The sequence below is a fragment of the Zalophus californianus genome, chromosome 2 (genome assembly GCF_009762305.2).
Source record: "Zalophus californianus isolate mZalCal1 chromosome 2, mZalCal1.pri.v2, whole genome shotgun sequence".
Lineage (NCBI taxonomy): Eukaryota > Metazoa > Chordata > Mammalia > Carnivora > Otariidae > Zalophus > Zalophus californianus.
Window position 1 is genome coordinate 120,370,194 of NC_045596.1, and position 9,969 is coordinate 120,380,162.

The 9,969-nt window shown below is 39.7% G+C and overlaps 1 pseudogene; it reads left to right on the forward strand.

The window, feature by feature from the left end:
- The first annotated feature begins 1,034 nt into the window (after positions 1-1,034).
- On the forward strand, positions 1,035-2,790 carry LOC113925476 (annotated as a pseudogene).
- Positions 2,791-9,969: the final 7,179 nt, after the last annotated feature.

The following is a 9,969-nucleotide window of genomic DNA, read 5'->3' on the forward strand; positions in this document are numbered from 1 at the left end:
TTGGACCCTCCCAGAGAGCTCTCTTAAAAAGCTGATGCTCAACAACAGAGGTTTGATTAGCTCGTCTGGCTTCAGCCTTGGTATTCAAAAAAAAAAAAAAAAAAAAATCTCCCTAAGATAGTCTAATGTGCAGCCAGAATTGAGAAATCCTGACTTAGATGGATAGAGATGGAATAGGTGTTGGTGGGAAGGAAATGACAGAGAACCCTATGAATGCCTTATATTAGTTTGAGTTTTTACCTTATCTTCTAGGCTGAGGGAAGCCATGAATAGTTCCTAACCAGAGACTGGGGCTGTGTAATCAAAAGGTAACTCTGTGAGTTCTGGGCCTCGTCACCTAGCAGTGAGCCTGTCCCACCCCTCAGGAGGTATTCAGTCAACATCTGTTGGATGAATGAATGGAGGGGGATGATGGAGATAAGGACACCAGTTTGAAGGTGCAGCCCTTGCATCCACAGAGCATGGGAAACAGAACAGGTGAGAGATCCACCAAAGATTCTGTTTTCCTGTTCATTATAAGCAAACCAAGGACTATTTTGGAAATCTGGATTCATAATTAGATATTTCACTTTTTTAGATAATTATTTTATGTCCTGAAATACAGAGTCTGAGTCTTTTTAAGCTACAGGCATATCTCATTTTATTGTGCTTTGTTTACACGGCATATTTTACCAGTCGAAGGTTTGTGGCAACCTTGTGTTAAACGAGCCTATCAGTGCCGTTTTTTCCAATGTCGTCTGCTTACTTCATGTCTCTGTGTCACGTTTCAGTAATTCTCGAAATATTTCAAACATTTTCATTATTGTTATACTTTTTGGTGTCATCTGTGATCAATGATCTTTATTGTTGCTGTTGTAACTATTTTGGGATGCCATGACCCACACTCATATAAGGCAGTGAAATTAATCACTAAATGTGTGTGTGTTCTGACTGCTCCAGTGAACAGCCGTGCCTCCATCTTTCTCCCTCTCCTCAGGCCTTCCTATTCCCTGAGACATGACAATCTTGAAGTTAGGCCAATTAGTAACCTTATGATGGTCTCTAAGTGTTCAAGTGAGAGGACTAGTTGCATATCGCTCACTTCAGATCAAAAACTAGAAATGATTAAACTTAGTGAGGAAGGCACATCAAAAGTCACAACAGGCCAAAAGTTAGGCCAATTGTGCCAAACAGCCAAATTGAGAGTGCAAAGGAAAAGTTCTTGAAGGAAATAAAAAGTGCTACCCGAGTGAATGTGAACGCTAGGAAAGTGAAACAGCCTTATTGCTGATATGGAGAAAGTTTGAGTGGCCTGGATAGAAGATCAAACCAGCCACAACATTCTCTTAAGCCAAAACCTAATCCAGAGCAAGGCCCTAACACTCCTCAATTCTGTGAGGGCTGAGAGAGGTGAGAAAGCTGCAGAAGCAAAGTCTAAAGCTAGCAGAGTTTGGTTCATGATGTTTAAGGAAAGAAGCCATTTCCAAAACATCAAAGTGCAAGGTGAATCAGCAAGAGCAGATGTAGAAGCTACAGCAAGTTCTCCAGAAGGTCCAGCTAAGATAATTCATGAAGGTGGCCACACTAAACAACAGATCTTCAATGTAGACAAAAGAGCCTTATATATTGGAGGGAGATGCCATCTAGGACTTTCCAGAAGTCAATGCCTGGCTTTAAAGCTTCAAAGTTCAAAGACAGTCTGACTTTCTTGTTAAGGGCTAAGGTAGCTGGTGACTTTCGGGTGAAGCCAGCGCTCACCTACCATTCTGGAAATCCTAGGGCCCTTAAAAATTATGCTAACTCTACTTTGCCTGTGTTCTATCAATGGAACAACAAAGCCTGGATGACAGTGCATCTGTTTATAACAGGATTTACTGAATATTATAAGCCCACTGTTGAGACCTACTGCTCAGAAAAAGAATTCCTTTCAAAATATGACTGCTCATTGACAACACATCTGGTCCCTCAAGAGCCCTGATGGACATGGACAAGATGAAAATTATTTTCATGCGGGCTGACACAGCATCCATTCTGCAGCTCACGGATCAAGGAGTCCTTCTGACTTTCAAGTCTTATTATTTAAGAAACACATTTCATAAGGCTATACCTGCCATACATAGTGATTTTTCTGATGGATCTGGGCAAAATAAATTGAAACCCTTCTGGAAAGGATTCGCCATTCTAGATGCCATTAAGAACATTTGTGATTAATGGGAAGAGATCAAAATATCAGTTTTAAAAGGATTTTGGAAGAATTTCATTCCAACCTCATGCATGATTTTGAGGAGTTCCAGACTTCAGAAGAGGAAGTAATCACAGATATGGTGGGAATAGCAAGAGAACTAGAATAAGAAGCGGAGCTTGAAGCTGGGACTGATTTGTTGTGATCTCATGATAAAACTTGAACAAATGAGAAGTTACTTTTAATAGACGAGCAAAGAAAGGGACTTCTTGAGATGGACTCTACTTCTGGTGAAGATGATGTGAAGATTGTTGAGATGACAACAAAGGATTTAGAATATTCCATGAACTTAGCTGATATAGCAGCAACAGGGTTTGAGAGGATTGAAGGAAGTTCTACTGTAGGTAAAACGCTATCCAACTGTATCACATGCTACAGTGAAATCACCCATGGAAGGCAAGAGCCAATCAGTGCAGCAAATTTCACTGTTGTCTTGTTTTAAGAAATCATCACAGCCACCTTGACTTTCAGCAGCCTTCACCCTGATCAGTCAGCAGCCGTCAGCATCGAGACAAGACCTTCCACCAGCAAGAAGATTATGACTCACTGAAAGCTTAGATGACAGTTAATAGTTTTTAACAATAAAATATTTTTAAATTAAGGTATGTAGCTTCTTTTTCTTTTTAGATGTAATGCTATTACACCTTTAATAGACTACAGTATAGTGTAAATTTAACTTTTATGTGCACTGGGAAACCAAAAAATTCATTTAACTCACTTTTTTTTTTGCAATATTCACTTTATTGTGGTGGTCTGGAACCAAAGCTCTAATATGTCTGAGGTCTGCCAGTAGTTCTGTTCTCAGGACCGAATATTCCTCAGAGCTCCTTGGATTATACTGTGGAACCATCTTCTGAAATACTGGTTCTCACTCGGGGATGATTTTGCCCCCCAGGGTGTCTTTGGCAACGTCTGGAGACAGTTTATGTTATCTCAACTGGGAGAGTGCTACTGGCATCTAGTGGGAAGAGGCCCAGGATGCTGCTAAACATCTTACAGTACACAGGAGTCAAAGAAATTATCTGACCCCAAATGTCAATAGCCCTGAAGTTGGGAAACCCTGTTCTAGGATATTAATCGAGTACATTTTTGCAAGCACCCTATCATGGATGCTGCAGTTATTTTGAAATATCCCAGGACTTCAAGAATTCTTAAAGACAAGTTGATTAATTTTGGTAAAGACTCAGAGACTAGATCTCGACTATTTTGGGTAGGTCTAGCTTTTGTGAAACCTTCAAACAAGCTTTGAAGACCCGAGGCAGGGGAACTGTGAGGCTCCCCTCACTAGCTGGCAGCCCCGTTGATGATGTTGTATGCAAGCAATGCCAGCCAGACGATTTTACCCTAATCAGGATTTGTATGAACATGACATTTTGTTTATTCTGTTGCCTTTTTGTTCTTCTGATTCATAAACAGCAATAGCAGAGCAGAACAATTATCCCTTCTTGCTGCAGCCACAGATGTGTAGATGCATGGAGGCTTTCAGTGAAGCTGGTAATGCCAAAACAATTCATATTATACTTCATCTACTGCCTTATAAGATTTCAGACAACAAAAGTGTGCAAAACACTGTAACCCTCTGTATTTATACCCAAGCGGGCTTAGGAGTGGTCTCATGGCATTCTGTGTAGGCACACACTTTCAATACTTGTGTTAAAATCATCAAAAACTCTCCATAGGCTCAGATCAAAATTTTTTTATTCAACCCCCCTGGTAATTGTCCCATCAGATAGTAAAACGTAAGTTCAGAGTCTTGATCCAAAAACTTCGTGTCCAGTTTTCCCGTCTCTGAAACTAGGAAGAAGGGTAACACTTTGCACACTTAACTAGCTAAAAATATGAAGTGTAAGGGCTAAACAACACAATATTGTGCAGATGCATTTCAACCTATTATATAAGGTAAGTGTCAGCAAGCTTTAGGCAAAGGGCCAGATGGCAAATATCTGGCTTTGTGGACCCTATAGGTTCTTTTGCAACAGCCCTTGCAGCATGAAAACAGTCTTAGACAATATGTAAATAAAGGAATGCACCTGTGCTCATGACTTATTTGTGGACTCTGAAATTTGAACTTCATATAACTTTCATATGTCATAAAATATTATTCTTTTTTCCTTTTTTCAACTTTTTTAAAAATAGAAAAACCATTCTCAGCTCATGGGCCACAAAACAGGCAATGGGTTGGAATTGGCCCACAAGCCACAGTTTACTCACCCCTGATCTAAGGGAAAAGCTTGTGTGTAAAGAAAAACTTAAAATATAACACCAAGCAGAAGAAAGATGATTATGGGAAAAATAGGAGACCTACTTCAATTTTTCATCTTTGGCCTAAAGATATTTTAAATAAATTATTCTAATAATGACAAAGCATTCTAATTCAGTATAAAGATAATTCGATTTTTTTAAATGACTATATTACAGTAAATCTGCTATCATACTCTTTCATTAAAATAAAAAAAATGTTTAAGAAGGTTTAAATTCTTTGACAGTATTCAATTTTTTGATGGGAATGATGATGGCTTGGAAAATAACCCAGAGAAATTCAACTGGGAACATTCTCTAGATACTTTAAAGATTTTCCCCCATATTTTCTTAATGTATTATGTTCTTGAGGGTTTGGTTCATGCTACATCCACTGTAATTAGTCAATAGTATTATTGTTGTAAATAGTAGTAAATTTGTTCCTAAATCCATTTTACTTAAGTGTCAATGTTGCTCATTATTCGGAATAAGAGGAAATTCGGTGAATATATTTAGTTTACCTAAATCTGGTACATAAGTCGTAAAATGTAAAAGTATCTAAGCGTTCAAGAAAAGGGTTCACATATTAGCCATTCCCTTTCTTCTCTTTAAAATTAAAAAAAAAAGTCCTGAATATTCATCTCAAAGACAATCACTTGGATAAGTGCTCCTTTGATCTGAAAGGACTTGCCTCAAAAGAACAATTAGAATAAGTGAGAGTAATCCTTCCCTAAATAAATAACCATCTAATGAGCAACCCTCCTTCCTCTTCTTCCCCTCAGCTGAATCTTGAAAGTATCAGGTTTTGGAAGCCAGTACTATCTGATTCCAAGATTTCTGATGCCCACTATACCATTTGAAGCTGTGTCAATTCCTTTCATGTTTCATTCTGCTGCTCCTCCTGCCTGAAGGCCCTTCTCTCTTATTGTTCAAGAGCAACCCAAATGTAAGACTCCTCTAAGAAATATTTTGGGCACCCGCCCTGCTTTCTTACACCACAGTGGTCATTCCGATATGGTAGTGCTTATACCACTTCATGCATTTACCAGTTTATATATTCTGGCTCCCCATATTGTGCTATAAGCTCTTTGAGGGCAGAAGTTTTTTATCTTCAGCCCCCAGCCAAAAGCTGGGTGTTGATGTAAAGTAATGTTAAACATTTAGGGTGTTCTTGATAACTGAGAGGACAACCAGAAGGTTGGTCCTACTGGCTCTCTCTCATATCATTTCGGAGAGCTACAAGAAGGTGTCTTCCCTGAGGCTAATCACTACCTGTCACTTGGTGTCAAGCCCTCCTGAGGAGCCAAAGTCCCTTTACCTGCTGGAGCCCAGAAGAACATGGAGCACATCCCCTTTCCTCCTAACCCACAGGCAGTTCTAGAATGTCACACTGAAGGAACTCAGAAGTAGAAATCTACTAAGAAAATGGGAATAAGGGCCCTGCATTGGGCTCTCCGCTCAGCAGGGAGGGGAGTCTGCTTCTCCCCTTGTCCCTCCCCACCCCCACCCCTGCTTCTGCTCTCTCTCTATATTAAATAAATAAATAAAATCTTAAAAAAGAAACAAAAGAAAGAAGAAAGAAAGGAAATGGGAATAAGAAGGGGACCTACAGAATGTGTCCTGAAGTAACATCAGCAAGGCAGGAACAATGTATTTTATTGTGTGTTTTTTGGAGTGGTTTATAGAAGCTTTCAGAGATAATAGGGAGATGGGCTTAAAACTTCTTCTGCTAATTCTTAAACCACCCACTGCTCTTGCCTCTCAGTCTTTTCTACTTCTACCAACATAACATTCTGAGCTGCAAAACATAAACGTTTGTCCTCCATGGCAAGTGAAATCTCAGAAGGAGGTTAAACTATAAGAGAAATTTTCTAGCTAATTTGGATTTTCTCTTGCATTGCACCAAGAAGGCTGACAAATAAACAACCAGAAAGGAACTTCTTTACTTTCTCCCAATCAAATCTGTACGCCTCCGTCTATACTTTTGGTGCATTTAAAATTTCTCCAAAAACTTTTGATTCCTCTCTTTAAGAGATAAGCCTTAATTCATTACTTCTTCAGTGGGGGCTGGACTTTGCTTCTAACATACAATATGGTGGAAGTGACAGTGTGTCGCTTTGGACTTGATCATAAAAAGCACTACAGCCTCCTTCTTCTCTCTTGAATCACATTCTCTGGGAAGTAGCTGACATGTTGTAAAAACACACAAGGGGCCCTCTGGAGAGGTTCATGCGGAAAGGAAATAAGAATTCTTACCACTAGCTGCATGAATAAGGCATTTTAAAGTGACTCCTCCAGGCTCAGTCAAGCCTTCAAGAGACTGTGGGCCTGGGCAACAACTTGACTGCAGCCTCAGGAGGGACCGTGAGAAGGAACCATCCAAATTACTGACTCTTTAAAACTATGAGATAATAAATGTTTGTTTTTCTAAATAATTTGTAATAAAATAATAGATAATTAATATAGTACTTATATTATCTCACTTTCCTATGAAATGCTGAAAAATTAGTCATGTTACAGGAAGAAGAAATAATGTGCAAATAGTAACATTTAACATAAAAAGACCAATAACCGAGTTTGTACTCAATTCTTAGATAACTACTTAGCAATAAAGTCATACAGGCAAACTGAGACTCTCCTTTTAGTTTTAGACTCATATCTAATTGTCTACATGATATTTCCACTAAGATGTTTCTGGTAGATTGCCTTCAGCAATGGCAGCAACAATTTCTCCCATGATTCTTTGCCTCGTGACAGTGGTGCTCTTCCCAACAAGAGCTGGAGTGTGTTTCTCCATCCCTTGAGTCAAGCCTGGTCTCTGACTTGTTTTGACCAACAGCATGGGTAAAAGTGTAAGGCCCAGGCATCAGTCCCAAGAGGACTTGCAGCCTCCACTTTTATTTCCAGCCATTTGGCTGGCCTGAGAGATTGCCACGTAAGGAAGCCAGTCTAGCTTACTGGAGGATGAGACACCAGGAGGAAAACAAGTTTCCCAGGCAGCAGCAAGTACCAACTTCAAGATATATGAATGAAATTTTCAGTCATCTCAGAACTCCTAGACCATAAAATTATCCAGCTGAGTGCAGCTGCATGAGTTAGGTCAAATGAGACCAGCAACAGAGCCAGCCAGCCAGCCAGCCAGCCAGCCCTCAGAATTGTGAGAAATGATAAATTGCTGTTGTTTTAGGCCAGTATGTTTTGGAGTGACTTTTTACACAATAAAAAATAACTGATACAGAGTCTATAGGTTTACCAAACTTAACGTGTATGAAATTGAACTCTTTATTCCTATTCAAATCCTACCTTCATCGTGTATTTTCTTCTTAATGCTACCTAGTTGATCAAGCTAAATCCCTTGGTGTCATCCTTATTGCCTTCCCTTTTTTTTATACTCCCATACAATCTGTTCAGCTATTCTGATCTGTTCTCCCTCCAAAATATGTCTTCAGTATGTCCTTTTTACCACCCTGAATGTTTTTTGTTTTTTTTTTTTTTGACTACTCTGATCCTAGACTACAACATCATCAACTCTTGCATGAATTCCCAAAGTAGCCTCTTTGGAGATGTCCCTGTTTCGCCCTGACTAATTCATTCTCCATACATTAGCCAGTATGATCTTTTGAAAACATTAATCAGATCATAGCACTTCCCTGCTGTATACCATCTGATGGCTTCCCGTACACATATTTTAATTCCAAATCCTTTGTCGTAAGTTGGTTCCTACCAATCTCTCTCATCTCATCTTGTACTAAAAGTCTCCTTTTGGGTCCCCATCATGCAAAATGCAAGCTCTTTTAGCCTTAGGATGTTTGAATTTATTAGTCCCCCTACCTAGAATGCTCTTCTCAGGCTTGTTCTTTCTAATTCTTAAGGTCTCAGCCCCAATTATCCTCAAAGGGGATTCTTGACACACAGTTCATGGAGTCCCTCATCACAGTCAGCATTTAGTTGCAAACATCAAAACTCACTTTTGCGGGTCGCCTGGGTGGCTCAGTCATTAAGTGTCTGCCTTCTGCTCAGCGTGATCCCAGGGTCCTGGGATCGAGCCCCACATCGGGCTTCCTGCTCTGTGGGAAGCCTGCTTCTCCCTCTCCCACTCCCCCTGCTTGTGTTCCCTCTCTCGCTGTGTCTCTCTCTGTCAAATAAATAAATAAAATCTTAAAAAAAACCAACTTAATTTTGCTGCATTAAAATGAAAGCCATTAAATACTTGCCAAATTATTGGAATGGCCAGAGTAGGAGGTTCTATATTAGGCCCCCAAGTGATTATAAAAAGAACCATTGTGCACATTTTGCAAATTGGGCGCTCAGGAAGCACTCTCACAATTGATGGCTGCAGAATCCTACCATCTTACTGCACATCCAGGGACTAGAAGGGATGGCTGCAATCGTCGCCTCTTAGGAACATATCCATCATAACTGTTGGCTCAAGAGCCACTCTGCACCCACTAGAACCTTACTAGGAAAATAAGTGCCTCATGACCACTGCCTCCCACTCACCTCATGTCTGAGTACAAGTCTTTTATGAGTACCTATGAATGGGTAGAAACTATATCACATCCAGAACTCTAGCTTCTAGGGGGTCTAAAAATAAAATTTTTAATTTTTGTTCTGTGCAGCTAGAAGGAACACTGGAAGGAGGTTGGAAGTGATGTTGTGTGAGCCAATCCTCCATATCTGCCATTCTCCCCCACCACACTCCTACTGTCTCTTAATGCTTCCTGTTAATTACTTCATGAAATGTCTCACAATAGAAAAATCACACATGCGTGTATGTGTGTGCGTGTGTAAAATATTTCATTTTCCTTTCACTGTGTCGTGAGAGAAATCGTCCCATGAGTGCAGGAACATTGTTCACAGAAGCCCTCTGAATGGTGGCTGGCACGTAGTAACTCCTCAATGTTTAGAATGAAGGCATGGTTAATAAAATAAACAAATAAATAAACGTCATTTTAAAGACAAAAGTCATTTTATGATACAGACTTTCCGAGGGAGGATGTCCCTATAGATGTCACTTCTCCTTCTGACATGGCTTTCCTGCCTTCAAGTTTAGCTCCAACCTACAAGTACTTCTTTCTAGTCTCTTACTTTACAACCCCATCAGCACCTCTAACCTTTCCCCTTTCAGGAAGTTTCTCTCACTCCTTGGTGAAAGTCTTTTAGAGCATGGTGGCAACCAAGGCATTAGCTGGATAAGGACTAATGCTCATCTGTATTCCACTTTAAAATGGTGTTTTATGGGAGAAGAATATGTGTTTTATGTTTTATGGGAGAAGAATAATAGTGGGTAAGGATTGGCTCCAGTTCATGAACAAAAATAAATATGGTACTCCCATTTCTGCTTCAATCTTTCCACCAACGAGAGGTGGCATGGTTTCTTATTGAGGCCTACTTATAATCATATCTTTTAAATATAAGAATTACTTATCATCTTAGCCAGCAACATTTTGAAGAAAACATTCCTCTTGTTTGCAGAACTCTGGCCCTTCCCAATAGATTTCATATTTTCT